Source organism: Pogona vitticeps, chromosome 2 (genome assembly GCF_051106095.1).
Source record: "Pogona vitticeps strain Pit_001003342236 chromosome 2, PviZW2.1, whole genome shotgun sequence".
Classification (NCBI taxonomy): domain Eukaryota; kingdom Metazoa; phylum Chordata; class Lepidosauria; order Squamata; family Agamidae; genus Pogona; species Pogona vitticeps.
The window spans coordinates 88,635,272-88,659,692 of NC_135784.1; positions in this window are offsets into that span (position 1 = coordinate 88,635,272).

Below are 24,421 nucleotides of genomic sequence, written 5' to 3' on the forward strand. Positions count from 1 at the left end.
GTGAACTAGAAGTATGACAAAACCAATATAACCCCTCCATTTAAATTTCTAGCATTTTTGCCATTTGAGGTTTTCTTCAAATTAGAAAACAATTCAGTGAAGAACCTGGCAAAGAAACAAGACTAGATGTAATAACATTTTTCCCTTACTTAAAACAGCAACAACTACCAACAGCCACAAAACCAATATAATTCAATTCTAAGCTGCGGTGTCGCCAACAGTTTTTGATATACAATATCATGAGTTTTATGGTGAGAACAGACCTATAGAGTTGGATGACATTCATTTCAGTCCTTTATCTTTCAATAATTTCCAGTTAACCAAGGAAGTGAACAAGGAATCCAATAGAGTTCATCTATTCATCCTTGCTTCTCCTGCTTCCTCCTGCTGGCTATCTCACCTGGCAAAGACAAGAAAAATGGATGGGCCCAATGCACACATACCACACCACTGTTATTGTTTTAATACCTGAAAGTCCAGATGTGTGGTAGCAAGGGTGAACAAGCAGGATTATCACATATTCTAGAAACAATGTTCTGTAGAACAGTGGTCCCCAACCTTGGGCCTCCAAGGTTCTTGGACTACAACTCCCAGAAGCCTTCACCACCCCCTCTGCTGGCCAGGATTTCTGGGAGTTGAAGTCCAATAACATCTGGAGGCCCAAGGTTGGGGACCACTGCTGTAGAACATCCATTCTTAAAAGAGCCGCATGGTGCAGTGGTTAAACTGCTGTACTGCAGCCAAAACTGTGCTCACAATCAATCCCAGGTGGCCAGCTCCAGGTTGACTCAGCCTTCTATCTTTCAGAGAGAGAGAGAGAGAGAGAGAGAGAGAGAGAGAGAGAGAGAGAGAGAGAGAGAGAGAGAGAGAGAGCACTTGCTCATGAGAAAAACTCCCTTAGGTCATTGGACTTTGTCTGAGGGCTTTGTGTTTAGTCTGGGCCCCCTTTCCCTGATTCGCATATGCTGTCTCACTATGCACAAAACTGTTCTTGGTGAGGTTCACCTGAGCTTTGAGGACTGTAAGGAAATGGCCAGCAATGAAACTACCTGCCTGTTCTCATTGCTTTGAATATGGCCACACTGTGCTTCTCTGCCCCCAGAAATAAGGAAACCAACAGCAGTAAGGTGCTGCTAATGAGTTCTGTAATTATTGCTTAAACTTAGTACACTTGGCCTGCATAGTTGCAATGTTAGATAAACTATGTAACACTGCAGCATTTCCTGTTTCTGACAGAATACAGGAGAGCAGCTGGAGATTTATTGGTGATCTCTAGCTCATGTCCTGCCTCTGATATTACAGATGAAAAAGAGAGAAGTGAAATAGGCTTCCCTTAGAGATGATGGATCTTCAGCATGTGTCTGTGTGTGTTTGACAGACACAAAGAGAAAGTGTGAAAAGTTTGTTTTAAGTCTGTTAGAGAAAATGTGTCCCCTTTTGACTGTTTCCACTTATCCTTCTAAGGTATATAGGCAGGTAGCCATTATATGTTTGAAATTGTGCTCAGACCACCCAACCGCCTTTGGCTCGGGATTCTTCCTGCTCCTGCCCACTGCAGTCACCAGAATCTGGCAGTGGCCAAAATCTGGAAATAGTTCTCAAAAAACCTAGGTTCGAATCCTCTCCTAGCCATGAAGTTCCCTGGGGCGATCTTGGGCCAGCCACACTCTCTTAGTCCTAGCTTACCTTACAAGCAAGGAATAGGGTCATGGATGCTGTCTTGAATTCACTAGAGAAAGCCTGAGATAGGAATGTAAAAAGTAAAGATACTTGTCTCGTTTTCTACAACTTAGTAATTTATATATGCTTGTTTTCCCGGACAAACCCTAGTTTCGGGATGCTATTCTGTTCAGACTTTCCCTTCCCACATTGGGTGAGAATTCTGAATTGCTGGAATCTGAGCCAAACAGAATCACTGACATGGTTTGGTTCTTGCTTCCCAGTCATGTTGCTTCTGCGTTCGTATGCCCAGATCTCACCTCTTCCACACAGACTCCTTAGAGCGTCAGTCCTTAGAGCACATCGGTCAAGTATGGTGCTGGCCCCATTTGTTACAGCTCCATTCCATATACTTCCTTTTACGTGCCCACTGTTTTGACTGTGAGATCTTGTCCTCAGTTGGCCTTTCCCACACTCCTGTTCCCACCCACCCTAGGATCTTAAATAAAGGTGAAATTTGTAATGGCCTTCCTTATGGTAGATTGCTTAGCTTTGCTTGGTGGTACTTGGAAACCCTTGTTTCTGTGGGTATTTGTGCCCTGATCCCATTCACCTTCCACTGGGGCACCTGGGTCTTAAGATTCCCAAGAACTTAGGTGAAACGCTATATTAGTCTTGCTGACTGCAGACCACTTCCACTGTTGCTTTTAAACGTGTTTTCAGTATTGATTTGATTTACTGTTTTCAATATTGTTTAATTCTTCTTAAATTTTTGTATACTTAGATTTTGAATGTTGTTTTACTGATGTAAGCCACCTTATTTGTTTGTTTGTTTGTTTGTTTGTTTGTTTGATTTATATCCCACCCATCTGGTATATTCTACCACTCTGGGCGGCTTACAGAATATCAAAACAATTAAAAAAACATAAAAACATTAGTATACAACAATAACAAATAGTGCAGGAATAAATAAATAATAAAGAGCAAAGCAAAAGAAATCAGTAGTTGACACGACAGACGGCCTGGATGTACATCCATGTTTTCAGCTGGCATTTGAAAGTACCCAGCGTAGGGGCCTTGCGAATCTCTGGAGGAAGGTTGTCGCAGAGACAAAGTCAGTCAACTCCGGAAGGGAAGTGGCTGGATTGCAGGGAGCGTGGTAACCCAGCAAAATCCCAATACCATCTCTGGCCCCAATCGACATGTGGAGAGCCTCGGCTTTACCACCGAGGAGCGCCTAGTAACCTTGAGGATGGATTTGTAAACAATGACTACTCCCCCCCCCCCGGCCCTCCAGTCTACCCTGGTGCTGGACAGCATAACTGGCTGGACAGACAAGAGCCAGGGGAGGACCCCCCTCCCCGCTGATCCACGTCTCGGTTATGCATGCCAGGTCTGCATTCTCCTCCAGGATAAGATCGTGAATCACCTGGGGCTTGTTGGCTATAGACCTGGCATTCAACAGTACCAGAGTTAGTTAGTTAGACACCTTGGGTCCTTTTAAGGAGAAAGGTGGGGTAGAAATATTTGAAATTAATAATACATTAAAAAGAGCAGAGTTTCCACTGGGTTTTGTCTCAAGAGAAGTGTTAAAGTGAATTTGTAGGTTCCTACTCACAAGTATTTAAAAGGAAACAAAAGATGTTGACAAAAATTTCCAAGGGTGAGATGTACATATTCTTTGATTCTCGTGGGATTTAATTGAAAATTAATTGCTGAAGTGAAACTGTAGGGATTCCTTCAGAAAAATTACTTAGAAAGCTCTTTATAAAGCAAATGTAACTGTAAAAAAAATAGATGTATTTTACCTGTGATGGTTCACTATTCCAGGTAACTGGCAAGAAAGTATGCCATTTTAAAGCTTCAAGAACACTTTTGAGACAAGGTAGAACCAGACGGACAATCTGTTTTGTGTTATGTGCTGTGTTTAAAGAGTGCCACTCTCCAGTTTTCCTGCCTGAATTGGGATTTGAACCAAGACCTTCTGAATCTGACATTCATTGGCTTACCATTGGCTTACCATGTGTGTAGGTATGTGGTACTTCATATGTGTGTGTGTGTGTGTGTGTGTGTGTGTGTGTGTGTGTGTGTGTGTGTGTGTGTGTGTGTATCCTTAGCCTACCCAGGAGGGAAGTAATTGATTTAATCAGAATGTAGATTATTAGAGCACTCACAAATAATAGTAAAACTGGGATAGAAGCTAATTAGAACAGCATATCTATTGGATTTTTTTTTTAAAAAAACCCTATGTTTACAAAGAACAGGTCTCTTACTCATGGATCTGGTTTCTACCTCTGTACCTACTAATTCATGACACAAAGTTTCTCAGATACATCTAAAAAAATGCTTCCTAAGGCAAACAATGAGCTTGGCAAATGAACAAACTAATTGCTTGTATGCTAATTGTGAGCTGTACTGAAGATTGAAATAAATTTCCCCCTTTCCCTCTGGGAATCAGGAACTTGAATCATGTTGACACATTCATTCTCCTTGTTTTAAGTAGGAAGATATTCTTGCTTAAGTGTGCCTTTTTCAAAAGTTGTCCTTATCTTCTCTGTTACGATCTTGCTGGATTATTTCTTCTTTTCATCCTCCACTGTACAAATAGCAGTGCGAGTCTCCTAGTCCTCTAACATGAGGAAATAAAGTCACTGGCTCCGAAACATTTTTAATTAGTGCATCCTTTGCGCTTGAGGAAAGAACCATGTTTACATTGATAACTCTCTTAAAGGCGATTATAATCCTAGCAGTGGAACACAGGGCTTGGCTAGGCAGCAATCAATAAAAACAATATGAGTAACAGTTAGGATTGCAGGGGGCTGGAGCTGATAAACTTAGCAACACACTTTGGTAATGAATTCAGAAGCTGGATGTCCTTCTAAGTAAAGTAACCCATGACTCTGTCCTAATTCAGTTCAAACAGCCCTCATTCAGACTGTGGTTGAATGGCAGTGGAATCTGAGGTATTGTTCTTGGCACGGTGAACTTAGAGCATTTATTTTTCCCCATGCAGGCATCTACCAAATTGGAAACATTAGGGCAGGCCATTTCATATTAGTAAAGCATGCGATGTATGTCAATACAGGGGAAATCACAAATATCAAGCTGAATTTTTGTTAATCTACCTACAGTTTTGGCAACAAATTACGTTGGTGCAACCTTTTGGAAAAGCTCCAGCGTTCATCAAGAGTAGAGTGCAAAAACAATGAATGTTAAAAGGGGGCACTAATGTGGGTGATTTCATGGGGAGGATGGGAAGACACGGGAGAAAGCAGAATTCAGTAAATGTGTCCTTGGAATGACCTTATTACGGACATCAGGAAAGTGTCAATGTAGGTTTTTTCTTCTTCTGGGAACTGCATGAATTTAAACATCAGAAAAAGAAACGAAGCAGCAACTCCTGTTTTGGATTAGTCTGTTCTCACCTAGACCCTATATTGAGTTATGCAGTTCTTAGATTTTTCAAATGTGACATGAATTGAAATAAGACTCAGCTGACAATTCTGGTGCCCCTCCCCCACAAATTGTTCATCTGGCCAGCAGTAAGATGGGGGGAGGTGGGGTGGGAAGAAATGCATGCATGGATTTCCAACAAAACTGTGCATATAAACTGGATGCAATTATCTTTGCTCATTCTCCACCCTCCACTGTTTTAAAAACTACAGCACACACGTTATACTTTAATGGATAGAAATTAGGGGGAAAAACACTTTTACCATGATGTATGTGCTGGGAAATACTTGGGAAAATGCTTTGGAACTTGGCACTTTTTACATACAGCCATAATGGGCTGAGCAAGTTTTCTCCTTAACCCCTAGACTAAAATTAAGTGCTTTTAAAGTGAGTAGTACTCTACTCCAAGAAAATTGCCAAGCCCTTAATATTTATTTTCATTTAAACACTGAAGAACTCCAGGTATACTTATGGGAGCGGTGGACAGGGGAAGCTGTGATGTGCTTCAGCTTTTGCATCATTTCTTGAAGGGACAAAATGAGTATTTCAAGTGAATTGCCATGTTTCATATAAAAATTCACCCCATTTTAATACTGAACTCTGCAGAAAGTACTCAGAGAAAACCAAGGTGTTTCCTTGAAAGTCATGCATGTACCTTTCCAGAACTTCTAGAAGCTTCTAGGAGCAGCAATTTTTCCCTAAGGGCAGAGGAACCTGAGGGGGCCTCGAGAGACCAGTCTGTGGCCTCAGAGTTGCGTACTTATCTACTCCTTGAGGAGTAACAGAAACGTTTAGCAGCAGGGACCCTCTTTTCTCTTCACAACTTAAAATTAATTTTAATATCATTGAATTACACACATAACTAAAGATGCAGACTAGTTACTTAGCAAGGCCTCCTCTTTCTATTCCTGGTAACCAACTATTTTAGTGCCAAGTTAAGTTCTTGTCAGGAGAAGCTTGGCAGTTTTCTCAAGCCACATTTCTGCTGCTACTGGGTGAGTAATGAGAGTAAAGGGCAAAGTCACAGTGCTCTGGCGAAGACCCCTGTGGAGGCCTCAAAATACCGTGTTTCCCCAAAAATAAGACAGGGTCTTATATTAATTTTTGCACCAAAAAACCTATTAGGGCTTATTTTCAGGAGATGTTTTATTTTACAGTCATGTCATCTTCTGGTTGCTGCACAATGCTGCACAATGGTGGAGGCCGGGGTTTCACTTAACTGGGGCTTATTTTTGAGGTAGGGCTTATATTACAAGCACCCTGCAAAATCATACTAGAGCTTATTTTCAGGTTAGGTCTTATTTTCAGGGAAACAGGGTATGATCAGAGGAGAGACAAATACTCGTACAGCATTGAAGAGATCACCAAGCCCAGGCAAAAGATGTCTGCAATGCATGAATGCACCCATCAGTGTTTTCTTGATCATGACTTTGATTTTTTACTTTAGTTTCTTGCTCTATTTCTCCCCACCCCCAGCTGCAACCCTATATCTCATTACTTGTGACTATGCCCCCAACCAATTTGGTGAGACTTTTGTGTAGACATTAATAAAATTGCACTACATATTTATTAGTCTTGAATAAGAGCCCTAGTCAGGTTTTTAACTTGAAAATGCGTACAGATCAAACGTTTTTGGGTATAGTTGTGACCGCACTAAGAAGTCCTGAAGAACTTGGCATGTTCAGCATAAGGATCTGTATAGCTGGTGTTAACAGTCTTGATTCAATGCCCTTATTTTATGTGATCAGCAGCTCTGATGAATAAGGATTGCCAGTCATGGAAACAAGCACGTTCTTACAGTGCCAATGGAGACCTAAACAGTGAACACTTAGAGAACTTTAGGACAGAAGAGTAGGTTGGGAAGATGGAGTGGAGGGCTATCACTGTTCTTCCAGCCCTACATGATTTTAGACTGAACTCCTTAATAGGGGTGTCATCTACTGCTATATACAAACAGAATGAGCAAGAGAGAAAGAACAAGGGCCAAAAAATGTTATAAAAATCTAAATAGTGAATAAATATGAATCTAGAAGACCTTCAGAAAGCCAACCTACTCTAATAAAGCAGCCAATCATGTCAGCCAAAGAATCTAGCTAGGAAAGAGGATGAGTTAGTTCTTTATGCTTAACATAAGATGACCTTATATTTTCTTAGTGTAAATTAGTGGATGACACAGACAATTCCTTGGCTCTTATCAGAGCAAATGGTGCCCCAACTGGAAGCTTAACATCAAGATAGGTCAGATGCCCAGTTCATATATAGAAGCTAATAGACCCCTTTTTTCTCCCACATGATTTCCTCAGAGAAATGTGTCTGAACAATGAGACATGTGGACTGAAGTCATGTTTGCCTTCTAATGACCAATCCCAAAACAAAGGTCTCTGCAATGCAACCCATAGAATAGAAGCACGTGTTATGCTGTGTTAGCCACTTAAGGAAGCCCTGCTTCTAATGGCCACCTAATATAATCTAGTCAGTTTTCTAATTCATGGGTATGGCCAACAGAAACCAGTGGTGGTGTCGATTGGGGTGAAATTTTCCACCATAGGTTTGCCTTTGAAGACAAGCAGCATGTACCACCATGAAGAAGGAATGGCACAGAGGTTGACGCGAGGGCAGCTGAGAGGCATAACTAACACATAAGATTCCAAAGTGGAAACATGGCTTGCGATTACAGCAGTCATGTCAACTGGTGAGCGTTACGAATTTTAATCCCTGCTGACACCCCAGGCATTTGCAGTATGAGGGTGGCTGAAATCCAACAATATCACATTCATTAACTGCAAGAAACACAACCACCCGCAATTTCTTCCACAAGAAAGTTTTTCTTTTTCTCGCCATCCACTCCAGAATTATACAGTTGAGCTGAATTTTCCAGCCAGATTCGCTCTAGTTAAAATGGCAAGTTATGCATACTTCCCCAAAGAAAATAAGATAGCAATTTGCATAAAGCTGCACACACTAATTCATATATAAGGCTAAAAAATTAGAAATGACTTTAAAATTTAAACAGAATTATAATAAATTTTTTTCTGAACGGGGGAAAACTAGGTTTCAAGGTTTTCCATTTTAATCAGACTTGTCCTGGACAGCCGTTAAGACAGAGGACACCATCTGATGTGATATCCTCGGGAAATCCTTCAGATGCTTCCTATGTAAAACCTGATACATGGCCTTGCTAGGCTTAGTGGCAATGATATCTATTGGGGTTTTTGCTTCCTCTTTCCTTTAGGGCAGGGCTGGAGACAACCTGTGGTCCTGCAGATGTTGTTGAGGTCCATTGAGAACAATAACTGGTGAAATGTGCTTCTTTTTTGTTTTGTTGTTTTTGTTTTTCTCCCTCCAATAGGTAAAGGTAATGGTTCCCCTTGACGTTTAGTCCAGTCATGTCTGACTCTAGGGTGTGGTGCTCATTCCTGTTTCCAAGCCATAGAGCCAGCGTTTGTCCGTAGACAGTTTCCATGGTCACGTGGCCAGCGTGACTAGACACAGAATGCCGTTACTTTCCCACCGAGGTGTTACCTATTTATCTACTTGCATTTGCATACTTTCAAACTGCTAGGTTTGAAAGCATGCAATAGGTGGTGCCAATTAGTCATCTACTCTTGACTTTGTCCTCATGTTAGCAAATGCCATTCAAGTTCAAACAAACCCTTCCATCCTGACCAATGGTGAGAGCCAATGAGATGACCATCATTTCCTCATCCCATGCCTGCTTTAGAATATCCATGTATAGCTGCCAGACCTACCTTAGTTGCCTTACACTGGTAAGATGCATCATTACAAATAGTTCTTCATCATTGGCAGGATCTGTTTGAGGTCCTGAGGCCTCTCCCTATATGCACATTGCAACATTACCGTCAACAACCTCCCCTCTCCTGCTTGTGATTGCCTCTTATCCTATCAGCTGGAGGACAATGACAAGACCATGCCTTTCCTTTCTGATCACTGTTCTATAATACGGTTTCATTTCATTTACAAAAGAAGTTTGTTTACCAAGAGGAAAGGGAGAAAGAATATATTTTGTCACCTCTGTGTGAAACCCATTGTCTCCTTCCTAAAAGCAATCATCTTTAGATATTAAAATGGCACGTCCCAGGCATTGCATAGCATTTCTTCTAATCTGCCAGCATTGCCAATTCAATTCACAGATTGCATTCATTCTTGGTTGAAAAGCTTGCATTGTTGAGTCAGAATTTTGCAAAGAAATGGCATTTGCTCACATGAGCGTTGTGTTTAGGTGGCTGAAGGACAAAGTCAAGAGCAGATGAGTGATTGTCACAGCCTATTGGAGGGAGAAAAACAACAACACCACAGCAAAAAGAACCATCTTTCACCAGTTACCGATTTCAAATTAAACAATGGACCTTCGTTGCACTCTTTTCCAGCTATAGAATAAATATGAAATGTATGCAGTAAAACTACTGTTGAAAATTATTACTTCTGATCCCAGTTGAAACTGGTGATTCATGAAATAGGAGTCTGTCCATTGGTGAGAGGTAACTTGTTTAAATGTATGTGTAGGATCTAAGATGGCACCCTTAGCAATTGCTCTTTGTCCCCAAAGTCAGCTGTTTTTGCCAGATGGAAGGATGTCAGACAGATGTGAATTTTGCTGATACTTGAACAATTGGGACAGCCATTTGTAAAACAAACACACAATTTTTCCCCTTATCTATTTATTGGAAGTATTTTCAGAACTGTTTTTGAGGCAAAGCCTCTTCAGGGTGGTTTATAAGGTAAAATTTCGAAACAAACTATAAAGGGTAACTAAGTAAAAGGGGCAGCCTAAAATGTTCAAAACAACAGCAACTTTCACACTGACAACACAAAATGGGCATCCACTCATTTTAAAGCAGATTGCAATAATCTGCTTTTAGATTATTAGAGAGCCACATAAAAGAATGGGGCCACCATTGAAAAAACGTTCAGATACATTTATTCTTGTGGTCTTTTGTTTAATTTTTACCTGGAATTAAAGCATAAATTGAAATGAATAAATCTGTTTATACTTTTGGTATGGAAATTCAGTCTAGAATATCCTACTTGGTAGTAATGGCCAAAATTCTGTTGCTTAGTGTAATCAATTGATCTAGAGTAAGTTGCCTGAGTCAATGGAGACTTGGTGAGCAGAGATGTGCATAAACGTCAGTTTGGAGGTCTATACTGGTTTGTATGCGTAGGTGTTCCCTTCCCCCAACTGGACCCCCCCCCACTCACCAAGCAGTGCATGCTCCTCTCCTCCTCCTCTTTGGTTGTTTGACCAGTCTCTGGCAGGAGTATGGGATTCCTTCCCTCACCTTCCAAACAAGAGGTGGGTCCATGCCCATCTTTATTGGTGAGTTATCTCATCTGTAAATTCCATTGATTCAAGTGGACCTATTTTACTATGACTTACTATGCTAAAGTTAGTCACAGATAGAGTAGGCCCATTTGAATGAAGCTTATGGAGATGACTCAGCAAATCCTCATTGATTCAATGGTCCTACTGTAGTGCCATTACGTATGTGCGGCAATAGGATTTTTGCCATAGAAGAAAAAACAGCAACATCTAAACAAGGAATCACATGGGATCTAAAGGTCATTTGCAGCCACCATTCCTAATTTTTGCACCCTCATAGAAAAGTTATTATTATTTTGATATGCATACACAGGCATACTGTGTTATAGTAGCACCTAATTTATCACTATGGCAGTTCCCCCTCCCCCAGCCAGAAAACCTCCTGCAGATTATCTTGAGGGAGCAAGCAAATCTACATAAACAATGGATATGTGGATGAACCCATTCCAGAACAATAGGTGACTATTGTGGGAATTTTGTGCCAGATCGTTATTCTATGAAAATATCATTATACAGAAGAAGCTACCCTGCAACATTGCATAGGAGGCTAAACAACAGTCTTTCTCCTTTGGAACTGCTTTCATAAGCAGGCTATATCATTAAAAAACAAACAAACAGGGAAAGCATTCAAATATACCATTCTTACCTGCAGTCTGAAGAGACACAGAGTGAGAAAGTTTCATGTATCATTTCAGTGATTCTAAGAGAAGAGGAAGACCTAATATGAGATGCATTGACTCCCTAAGGAACCCAAAGGCTTGAGTTTACAATAGAGGAGCAGGACTGTTGGGGACAGGCCATTTTAGAGAACTCTCATTTACAGGGGCAGCAAACATTAACAAGATCTTCTGGGGAAGCCCTCCTCCCTGTCCCTTCACCTTCACAGTCATATTTGGTGGGAACATAAGAGAGGTGCTTCTTTGGAGCTGCTCCCAGGTTGTGGAAAGCCCTCTCCTGGGGTGTTAGATTGGTTCCCCCTCCACCTTGTCCTTCTGGCAACAAGTAAAGACCATCTTTTTTAGACAGGCCTTTAACAAATAATTGGGAAGTTTCGATATTGTTTTGTGTTTGTGTGTGTGTTAAAGTGTTTTTAACAGTGGTATGTTTAATTGCTTTTTAGTGTCATAATTTATTGTGGTTTTAGTCAGTTTGCTTTTTAATAGCCTGTGAGCTGCCTTGGATCCCTTAATTGGGAGAAAGTTGGCATAGAAATGAAAACAAACAAATGAATAGACAAACCATGCGACACTAGTTCTGGGTCCCCTTTAAAAAAAATGTCCAGATGCTATTCCAGAATATGGCAGCTAGAGTTAAGATTCATGCCACCCCGAGGGAGCATGTGATTCCCTTTCACAACCACAGCATTTGCCCCCCCCCCCCATTTCTTTCCAGGTACAATTTAAAGTGTTAGTAGTTACTCTTAATGCTTTGAATAGGAGACCTTGGACATCCGACTAGCCCAGGGATGGTTAGATCTCCGGACCTACTGGTAGCACTTCAATTGAATTTCGTATAACAAGGATTTCTTGTTCCCCAAGCATTAATAATAGCAGTAACATTAATTGCCCTCCTATCCCTGGAATATCTTGTTGCTTCAAAAGAGAAATGTGGCTGAAACATGACTACCGTATTTTTCCATGTATAAGGCTATACTTTTGTCTAAATTCTTTACGCTAAAAATTGAGGGTTGTCTTACACACAGAAGTAAGCTGAGGAGAGAACAAAAACAAGTGGAGGGGAAAGCAGGGATCAAAGTGATCCTGCAACACTTGGATACCTTTCCCCCTACAGTTGCTAAGCCCCACTTAAATTTCTTAATTTTGGATTAGAAAAGTCTTATACATGTGGGCATCTTATACACGGAAAAATATGGCACATATTTTCGCAGTAATGCTGAGCATTCCTTTCAGTTTTGGTATTCAAAACAATTCATGGGCTTAGATGCTTAATTTGAAGTTTCATTAGATTTGGGGTTCTAGTTTGTTTGGGGGGAAAGAGGGAGGTTGTCAAATATGTCTGCTCCTGGTGTAAAAGGCCATCTTTTCCTATCTGAGTCTCTGCACCTTTGAACCTTGTGTGCTAGTGCTAGCAAAAAAGTAGAGGCCAGGACAAAGGCATTCAGGTGTTCTGAGGAAGCATTTCAGAGGCTTCGTTCTTTATTAATTCAGCTTACTAATACAAATGTCACATTTTTCTAAGGTCACAGATCTCTTCTACTGTCCGTATAGTGAATTCTAATAAGGACACATTCTTTAAAACACACACACACACACCAAAACAGAAACCACCACCCACATAGCTACCTATTTGCATACAGTAAAATCGCCAAACATGAGGGAGAAATGGGCCTGCAATTCTTAAAACTGCCTTTCAAGACAAATGACATTGTTTTTATTTATGACATCAATTTATTTTTCACTTTGCAATTACGTAAAAAAAAAATAGCAATAACACGGTCAGGGAAATGATGGGACGGATCTAAGTGCTGAATTATTCATTGCCCTTCAGTTGTTGACTTCACATCAGGTGGCATCCTATTCGATTCACTGCATAAATCATACGGGATCTTTTGGGGCACAACAACCATTCTAATAACATCCTATCTTGTTCCTTTCCCCCTCTTTTGTTATCAATTCATTTAGTGTAAGTACTTAGCAGGCATGAAGGGAAATCAGGGCTTGCTTTAATGTTTTTCCCTCCTGCCATGGCTTGAGACCACTTTCCCAACCACCTTGACAATGCATTTGATGACTACACTGACTTCCTCCTTACTACTAAAAGGGCAGTCCCTTCCTTCTTTCCAAAGTGCTGGTTTTAATTCAATAAGCACAGCCTTATCCAGAGTTCTTTAGCTGAAAGTCCCACTGAATACTCTAGTTCCCCAGAATCTATAAAAACCTCCAGGGCATCAGAGTGGATTCCAAATACATATTGGTCTTACCAGCGTACTTTTTAGCAGAATTGTTTATAAACATCCACAACATGTGTTGGGGGAAGTGACACAGGGAACCTCCTTGTACTGAGTCAGACCTCTGGTCCATTTGGTTCAGTACATGCCAACATTTACTAGCAAAAGCTCTGATGAGTATCAGGCAAGCAAGGCTTTCCCAGCATTCTCTAGAGATGCTACAGACTGAATCTGGCATCTTTTTCAGGAAAAGGAGATGCTCACCCAAATCCATTCCAGCAGCACTGTTGTTGATATATAGAACTGCCTTCTCCTAAACTCAATCCAGGAAAGAAGGCAGTATGTCTAAGCAGAATGTGCCTCCATTTGTCTGTATGTCTGAATTCATCCTTAAATAAAAGGAGGTGGATTTGGACCTTAAAAAATGGAACAATTTATTAATTTTCAAGATACCTTAACATTTTGTCCTTTGCTTCTCTCTCTTGCTCTTACCCTTCCCCACACAGAGATGTAAACTTTCTGAAAATTTCCAATTTTTCCAGAAAAAAAAGGGACAAAACATTTTTATAAAAGAAAAAAAAAAAGGATTTTTGGGGGGAATTATAAATCTCCAAGGAACACCAGACTTCTTATATTAAGAAAATACAAAAAAAAAAAACACCTTCTAAATGTGGCTTTTTTCTGGACACATTTGGAAATTTTTGGAAATTTTACATCTCTACCACACCCCCATTTTTCCCTTTTTAATTGTGTCACCATATGGATCTGGAGAAGATTCATTTATTTGTTTACAATATTTTACTCCATTTTTCTCCTGAAGTATCCAAGGTGACTTACATCATTAAAAAGACCACATTTGAAAGCTAAAAACAGTAAGTATACAGATATTTAAAAAGAATTAAACAAATATTGTATTAAAATGTTAAATAAAAGCAATACTAAAAACACATTTAAAATCAACAAGGTGTAACCCCTATGAAATGTCGGTTCAGCCTAAAGGGGTGGGATTAAGAAAGAGCAGGGTTGTGAGTAAAAGATTTCAATCAGAAAATGTGGGAGAGCTGAAGAGACTGGAGCTGCTGCCGCCACTTAGACTGCTGAGGACTCTGCCAACTTGGTTTAGGTATAATTCTTATATGTTTGTGATGGAGGGTGAATTCGCATTGTGAATTCATGAATTGCATACAATTGAATTGATATTTTATTTGAGGATTTGAATATTTGGTCTCCAGTCTGATGCAATGGAGGGTTTTGAAGATTCCACGTGTGGAGCTGCTTTTATTGAAATGAGAATCAAAACAGAAAATGTGAATTAAATACCCATGGAGAGGAAGATTGCAGAGAGTGATTGGCAGTTGTACTGAAGCTCATGTCACCTGTCCATAGGTTGTTCTAGAAAATGTTGAAATTCCAACAACTTTTGCGAAAGGCTGTATGTTGCCCATCCTGATTTAGAGGATCACTGTATCATAGCCTATCAACCAAATTCAACCTCCAACAGGCTTTTAGTGCTTTGTAGAAGTAATTACCACTGGCTACTGGCACTTTATATACTGTAGTTCCATCCAATTGGAATGAAGTGTTTAGCTGCACCTAGCTCCTGTATGTGGCTGAGAGTTATACCTACAGAGAACATATATAGTGGCTGACTGAGCAAAGCAATCTACACATGGAACCCTGCTTTTTTCTGGACCTTGGCCTTGCAATGTTTGGGTTGACTTATATTTAGAGTAGTTTGCTTTGATTTCTATTGACATGGATATCTGGAAGTGGAGTCAGGGCAACCGGACTTCTTTCTTCAGACTGAAGAAGCTACTTGGATGAGCATTTCAACCTAGTAAGAAAGAAGTCACCAGTAGAAGTCACCAGTAGCAAATGCATACTGCAGGGGGGCAAACGCTGACCTAATTTGAGGTCCACATAACCTCACCTGGATGATTGAGAATCTTCACAGATTTACATGGATAGCTTTTCTGATCTGGCTTTCCCTCACTTTTTCATTTTTGAAGAATAAACTATTTGTCATTTTGACTATTTCAAAGTATCTCTGAAGTTGCTGATCCCAGACTCTGGAACTTCCTCCCACAGAAGAAGAGACTAGCCCCATCTTTGCCATTCTTCAGCAAGTGGGCAAAGACCTCTCTTTCCAGGCAGGCTTTCCCTTTAATGACTAGTTGTCTAAGAGGGGATTCAAAACAAGGTGGTTTGTACTATATTTTTGTTGCTTTAAAATCTGTTTCAATGTTTTAAATAATTTTTATTTAATTCTTTTAAATATTTGAATAACTTACTGTATTTATCTTTCAGATATGTGTTTTTTTTTCATGATGTAAGCCACCTTGAGCCTTTTCTAAGGAGAAAGGTGTGGTAGAAGTATTTTAAATAAAACAAGTAGTTCACCAATTGCTAAAAAGAGGAAGGGAGTGCCTGAGTAAAGAACACTTTTTAAGTAGTAGTAGTTTTTTTTTAAAAAAAACTGCTTTCCATTTTTCCCTCTCAAAATATTAGCAAGCATGTGAGAGCAAAACTGCATTTTTAAACTTTTTGCAAAAATACAGTTTTTATTTAATCAGACAAATGGGGGTTGGAAGAGGCTATAGTGCCTTCCTTCCTTCATGGAAGTGTTATGCAAATAGCACTACAGAAACTCACAATGCTTTGGATACACTGTGGAGAAGAGTGGGCCAGGAAAGTATAAAATGTGCCACATGGTTAATTCTCATCTTGCAAAATTGGGTTTGACAGTTGTGCTGGTCAAAAAACGTACTGGAAATTGCAAATCTCTCTCTCTCTCTCTCTCTCTCTCTCTGTGTGTGTGTGTGTATGAGACTTTCAGTAGTCCTGCTTGCAGACTGCTGCTTCCACACTTGCTGTTTATGTAAGTCCCTTCTCTCATTAATGAACACACACCCATTCCATTGCAGGTCAGACCTACTGTCTTACAATCCATCACCCAGTTATGCACACATAAATCCCATTCATCTCAGGGGAATTTAAGAGCAGCTTAGCTGTTTCTGACACAGTGGCTGTGCTCTTGCACCCAGTTAAATGCACATAAGTCCCATTTGTCTCGGTTGGGCGTATGAACACGTAATTCACAGCAGCGCTACAGATCTGGAATCAGCAACAGAGTCATTTTCTTTTTCCAGAGAAGATGGAAATGTGCACACATGAGAAGAGGGAATGTAGTCCCAGAACAGAAATTTCATCTTGGATCTGAGACACATAGGTCCAAAAGTGTGGCCTTCTCCAGTTCATGTTCTGCCCACCTGAGTCCTCCAACTGTAACAGAGAGCTCTAGGTAGCCCATTTCAAAGAGCCATTGTGAAGATAAACAGAACATGAGAAAGCAAACTATTTTGAAAATTTAGACAAAACATGTTGTTTTTGTGTGCTGCGAAGTCACCTCTGATATGTAGCAAAATGTCCTGTCCTTAACAGCTCTACCCACCTCTTACGAACTCAAGGCTGGCTTCCTTTATCAATCTATCTCATATTTAGTCTTTATATTTTCCACTTGCGTTCAACTCTTCCCAGCATTGTTGTCTTCTCATGAGGTGCCCCTAGGACAACAGCCCCAATATCATCATTTTTGCTTCTAGATTTGATCCAGAACACACTTGTTTGCTTATCTAGCGGTCCATGGCATCCACAAAAAGCTCTCTTTCAACACCATAATTCAAACAAATAAGTCTGTTTTTTCCCTGTCTGCTTCGTCCAACTTTTTGATTGTCCAACTTTTGTTTCTGTACATAGTACTTGAGAATACAAGAATATTCCCAAGTACTATGAGTATGGATGATCTTGGCCTTGGTCTCCAGTGACATTTCCTTATAATTGAACATCTCTTCTGGTTCCTTCATAGCTGGCCTTCTGAATATCGGTTTTCTTCTGATTTCTCATCTCTTCTTGGACTGATGATTGAACTAAGGTATATCAAACAAGTTGGCCCTAGATCAAATCAATTTTGAACTCTCTCTGGAGGCAAAATGTTTGAAACTGAGGCCGTCCTACTTTGGGAACATCATGAGAAAGTAGGATTCTCTAGAAAAGACAATAACACTGGGAAAGGTAGAAGGCAGCATGAAAAGAGGAAGATTAAATATGAGATGGATAGTCTTCCTAAAGAAAACCACAGGCTTGAGTTTGCAAGGGATGAGCAGAGATGTTGAGGACTGCACTAGAGATTGGCACAAACTACTGGTTTGGCAGTTTGCATCTATTAGTGTCTCAGCTGAACATGTGTTTAGCGGTTCCCAGCCTAGCCTCTTCCAGTGGGCATCCACTCAGAGGCAGCACCCCAGTTTCCTTGTCCCACCTCCTCCAAGTGCTGCCTCTGAGTGGGTGCCTACTGGAGGAGGCAGGGCTGGGAACTGCTGATAGAAAAAAAAGGGGAATCTCAGGAGTCTTGTTAAATGCCCACTGTGCAGTTCAATCACTGGGCAAGAGCTTGACTGAAGAGAAATGTCTTTGCCAACAATGTTTTCAGACCTGTTTTCCAGATCTGTTTGTAGCCTTAGGAAAGCAGACACTTCCCGCCTAGACACAGGATAGAGGGACAGTTAAACATGACAGTCTTTGTATTGGCAAAAATGTTACTGTATCTAATTATTATTCAGTTTCCTGGGGAAAGCATTATATAAATATAAATCTCACCTTTTCTGAACCTACTGAGATCGACTGGGTTCTGGATTCTCTTTAAGAGAAAAATGCAGAGGTCTCTGCTCAACCTACAGAATAAAAAGTGTTGCTATTTGTTTGCTATAACTCCTAATTGTAGGCAGAAGGATTCTGGGAGTTATAGGTCTAAAGAAAATATATTTTGTAAAATTGGCTCAATTCGTGTAAGTACACAAGACACATGAAACTCCAACCCGTTCCTCAAGTCAGCACCTGAGTCCTGCACATTTCTAACTCTTCTTGTACCATTTTTCATCTTGAAAATCAATTATACGGGAGGATTTATCTCTATTTTCATTGAAATTATTTAAATAAATTTGCTTGAAATACCCTCCATAATTACTGCACCCAGTTTTTTGTCCTTATTTCTTATCTTATAATGGTCATTATGACTAACGGTGAGAAGAAAATAAGGTCATGTATACCTAGAGGTACAAGAATATGACTTCCATGAGCACTATATCATGGAAAAAATCTTTAAAGAGGGAGAAACAACCCATCTTTATTGTTTATTTAGCCACAGACTGTTGCTATATTGTCACCCTCAGCCTAGGAATAAGCGAATTAAAAACATTTTGGTATTAAATTAAATATTCTATGACGACTTTCCGTTTAAATAGGTTAGAAACAGACTGTTAATTTTAAAGAGTCTACATGGAATCCAAGCAATAATATTCTAATAAAATGAGAATGAAACATATCAGTATGCACAAAAGTCAGCTTTAAAAGAAAAGGTGTACAGAATTTTGAAACCCCAGATGTACTCCAAGAATTACAAAGTGCCTTTTCTCCAATAACAGGGTATCCCATTAAGAAAGAAGGCATGGTACACTGGAAGAACACGCAAAACCTCTGTTCTGTGGAATTATCATGTGGAAATAAAGCAGCTGTGGGTGGGGAAGAGAGGAACCGAAGAGCAGTCTTTTGCCAAGAAAAAGTCCTTCTTTCCTATGGAAAATGTGCAGTTTTATAGGTTCAATACTTTAGATTAGGCATCCCTCAGTCTTGAGAGACTATGGTAACATACTCTGTATGGAGGACTTGGAACAGTGTCTAGTGTAGCTGAGAAGGCTAATTCAAGAGTGACAATCCTTTCCACACTGAAGACAAATACAATCTGTCCCCTGTCCAGCTCCCTGATTTTGCTGGTTTTGGGACTGCCTCTTTGTCTCAGCCTGCTGAACAAGTGTCTCTTCAAAAGGGGAGAGGCCATGCCACACCGCCTGCCTCCAGGCTGAATGCTTAGATGTTAAGGTTTCCCATCTGTTCAAGTCCATTCCTAAGGCCTTCAGATCACGCTTGCAGAGATTCTTGTATCGCAGCTGTGGTCTCCCTCTGGGGCAATTTCCCTGCAATAATTCTCCATACAGGAGGTCTTTTGGAATCCAACCATTAGCCATTCTCACGACATGCCCAAGCCAACATAGATGTTGCTTTTTTAGTAATGTATACATGCTAAAAACTCCAGCTTGTTCTAGGGCTACTCTATTTGGAACTTCTTCCTGCCAGGTGGTACCAAAAATGTGTTGGAGACAATGCATATGGAACATGTTCAGCTTCCTCTCCTGCCATACACAAAGGGTCCAGGACTCACTGCAGTACAGGAGTGTGCTCAGGACACAGGCTCTATAGACCTGGATCTTGGTATATGCCATCAGCTTCTTATTAAGCCATACTCTTTTTTGTGAGTCTAGAGAACATGGTAGCTGCTTTGCCAATGTGTTTATCCAGCTCAACATCTAGAGATAGAGCATCAGAGATCGTTGAGCCAAGGTACACAAAGTCATGAACAACCTCCAATTCTTGTGTAAAGATGGTAAGAGAGGGAGGTGAGTCCACGCCCTGGCCCATGACTTGTGTTTTCTTCAGGCTGATTGTTAGTCCAAAGTCTTGGCAGGCCTTGCTAAGGTGATTCATGAGTTGTTGGAGGTCTTCAGCAGAATGGGCAACAACAGCTGCATCATTGGCAAATAGGAAGACCCACATGCATTTCAGATGGACTTTGATCTTTGCTCTCAATCTAGTGAGATTAAAGAGCTTTCCATCTGATCTAGCACAGAGATAGACACCTTCTGTTGCAGTTCCAAAGGCATGCTTCAGCATGACAGCAAAAAAGATCCCAAACAGGGTCGGCACAAGGACACAGCCCTGTTTCACTCCACTTCAGATGTCAAAGGGATCTGATATTGAGCCACCAAAAACTAGTGTCCTTCATTTCCTCATGAAAGGACCTGATGATGTTAAGGAGTCGAGGTGGATCTCCATTCTTAGGAAATATTTTAAAAAGGCCATACCTGCTAACCAGATCAAAGGCCTTTGTGATATGTATGAAGGCCACTAAGAGTGGCTGTTGTTGTTCCCTGCATTTCTCCTGCAGCTGTCAGAGGGAGAATACCATGTCAGTGGTGGATCTATTAGCTCGAAATCCGCACTGTGATTCTGGATAGACTCAGTCTGCAAGTACCTGGAGTCTCTTCAGCACAACATGGGCAAGCAGCTTCCTTACAACACTGAGAAGAAGAGAGATGCCACGGTAGTTATTGCTGTGGCCCCTGTCTCCTTTGTTCTTGTAGAATGTGACGATGTTTGCATATTCCATGTCCTGTGGTACTCCACCTTCCCTCCAGCAAAGACAAAAGATTTCATACAGTTCAGTAGTGATGGTCTCTTTACAGCACTTCAACAGGGATGTTATCCTTTGCAGGTGCCTTGCTGGAGGCGAGGTAATCCAGGTCCGCTTTTATTTCTGCTAAAGTTGGTTCACTGTCCAGCTCTTCCAAGACAGGCAGGCACTCAATGTTATTTAATGCCTCTTCGGTTACTACATTCTCTCTAGAATATAGCTCAGAATAGTGCTGCACCCAGCATTTCATCTGCTGTGCTCATTCCTGGATGATCATGCCTGTAGCAGTCTACAAGAGAGCAGATTGGTACAATGCTAATGTAGATGTTATGCCACAAAAGGCATGGAAGTATGCAAAAACCTATCCTGAACACTTTTCAAGGAGTTTTACAGAAACTTGGGCTTCTTATCATAATATATACCTTAATGGGCTGGCTCTTATGACAGTCTTGTGTATGGCCAAGAAGTGACTTGCATTTCCTATGCTCTCAGCAGAATGAACTCTTTCCAGACAGTGGGGCTTCAGCAGTCAGGACACAAAAGCCAACAGCCATTGTGTATTTGCCCCCAGGTTGATTGTGTTAGATGCCCTCAAATCATACCGACTCCCATGGGGCTTTCAAGGTGAGATATTTAAAGAGTGATTTTACCAGTTTGACCCTCAAGTGAGTTTCCATGGCCCAGCAGGAACTGAAACCTAGGACTCCTTAGTCCCAGTTCATCACTCTGTCCACAGATGATCAGAATCAACTAATTAGCACCTCATTAGCAGGTGCTAGGATTTTTATTAATTAAAGTTCATTAATAAGTAATCATGAAAGTTCATTAATAATTACATGCCATCAAGTTGATTCTGGTTTATGCTGACCCTTTGTAGGGTTTTCTAGATATTAAATACTCAGAAGTAGTTTCTTCCTTCTGGGAGTGTGGAAGTTGCCCAAGGCAACATAGGATGACTCTTCTTCTAGGAGGTACAGTGAGGAGTCAAACTTGCAACATCTGGCTGAACAGCTTAGTGTCCAACTTGCTGAGCTATCCAGGTAGCTTGAAAGTTCATTACGAATAAAGCAATTGTCATCCTCTCTGTTAGCCTGTTACTATAAGAGGGAATTCTTTAAGTGCTCACAATGTCTGGTTGTCACAGCCAGAGTTTTTCACACCTCACATTATTTGCAAATTATCAGCTGTAACATACAGTACGGCTTTTAGTGTGGCAAGATGCTGCCGAGCACCATGATTTTTCCATGGTAGGTAGCTGAGGTATATGGACATCATTTTTGGCACATGCACAACAATGGCAAAACAAACACAGTCATTCAGAAAAGAAGTGGAAATCCCACTTCACAGTTCTGGTCATCACCTGCAAAGCTTGACGAAAATAGACAGCAACAGAAGAAAGACTGCTAGTCCATGATTTCAACAACCATATAACACATACCTAAGTTATTTCATGTAGAAAATGGAACATATCAAGCAAGGTCACTAAGTCCCAACCTCTTGCAAATGCAGCCATCTTCAATATAGTTTAATTCCTAATGATTTCTCTGGTGCAGTATTAGATGCCTCTTAGAATGGTGCTTCTTCTACATCTTCCCTTGGGATTCTATGTCTGAACAAATAGATCTTAGAATGTGCTTCTGTGATGTATTATATAACTCGTGGTTGGGTAATGGCTGTGTAACCTATTTTATTGGTTGTATAACCCACTATTGTGAAAGGGCAAAAAGCCCAATCCAGAGAATGGGTCAACAGGCCTTTAGAAAATGTATACATTTGGTCTAAGATATCAAGGGTCACTTGAAACATGATGCATGTTTAATGCTTACAGTGTTTGGATTTTGCTTCTTTTCTTGAAAGGACATGAAAGAAGGCTAACAACTCTTGCAGGACTCCCCATTGTAGAGAAAGAATATGGCATAAGATGAAGAGAAGATTTAAGTCCTTTTCCTTTAATTTGTTATGACTGCATAAGTGTTGTTTGCCCTCATAGCTGTACTGCCTGCAAACAGAAAATTAAGGGAGAAACATCATCTTGAAGAGAGTTTTTTAAAAGGAACCCCCCTTCTAGCTTCCTCCCAAGCACAGAGCCTAGAATTCAATTTTTCTAAAAGAACACAAAATGTTACTAATTACTTTGCAGGAGCCAGGTTAACATGCTCTGTTCAGGAGAATAACTCTTCAAATTGTGCGCTATTAAGAGACTGGCCAAAATCCTGTTACATAGCTCCATTGGCACACTGGGAATGACATCACTGCCAGTGATAGCAATGCTGCTACTGAAACGGTCTGTGTTTTGCCTGCTCATTGCACACACCTGCTTCTTACTGCATATGAGTTGTCCCAACCTGAAACATTTAGCATTTATAATTATATAATTCACTGGCTTCATTCCTGCTCTGCCAGTGGAGTTATATAATAGAATTATCAGCCATTGTGTTGCCCTTTTCTATGACACCAGAAATTAGACAGAATTTTCTCCAATTCCTGAACCTCGAAAATACTTTGAAGAATATAAATGGCAAAACAAAGCAATACTTTCCTTGCCTCTTGGGACTGTGAAAAGAAAGAAAATGGCACAAAACTTGAAACATTCCTGTCCTAGATCTTTAGAAATGCTTTAATGTGCCCCTTAAAAGTAACTTTTTTGGGAGGGGGAACCTAGAAAATGTTGATCATTACTTCAAATTATAACATTGTAAGAATTCATTATATTGAAATGAAATTTTGTTACCCAAAATTTAAATATTGAGGGAGAAACAGAATCCAAATGTGAGGTGATATGGAAATGATAAGAAATCACTCACCTCAAAATTGTACTAAAGTGATAAGATTCTATCTGCCTTAAAACTGGCAATTTTGTTGCCGTTACATTTTGAAAGTGGTACAAAATTATTGGGTGGTGGAAAATGGGACTAGCTGCAAACCACAAGCAGACTCATTTAAAACATTGTTTTGAGGGACTTCTTGAATTTTTGGAAATTCAAAATGGCTGTGTCCTTTGCCAGCCACCATTAGCCTTGATTGTAGGAGACAGCAGTTGAGCATGAACAGAAGCACACACCCTTTTGTAGAAAGACTAGATCTTTCTTTTGCCAGCTCATTTTGTTTGAGAGGTGAAGTGTGTGCAATATCATACCACAGTAAGGGCAGTGACTGAAATGGGCTTGTTAAGAACAGAACCTTCCAATGTGTCCAGTTCCATGCAGCACATTCTGAAACTAAATCATGAGGGAAAGGGTTAGTTCCGCCAGAGGTTTCACCTTAAAATGAAGCATCTTCTTGCAAAATATTCAAAGATATGCAACCATACCCCAAAAGGCATTCGAAGTTAGGTTTAAAATCTAAATAAAGAATAAATAAATTATCAGGGAGGGGAGCGTGAATCAAAGTTTAGCCAAATGTGTTCAGTGGAGCTTGTTCCCATTTGTCTATGGTGAAAAAAAAATCACAATAAAATAAGCAGGAGAAAACAAAGTTTTGGGGGAAGATGGTGTCACAAAACTAGTTCTGCTAGGCCCTTCCATAAATAGATAACACGGTCATGCAGGAAATAGTCATCTGTGTTTGATGACTGGCAGCTGAATATGCAGGCTGAATCCACTGAATTTCAATTCTGGGTATATTAAGGATTTATTTGTGATGGCAGATCTACAGAGACCCATATGTGTGTACATATCATCACTTAATGCAGCATGACTGTTTGATTATGGTATTAAATAATGAACATGGAAATATAAACCTACCCTAAATTACATTG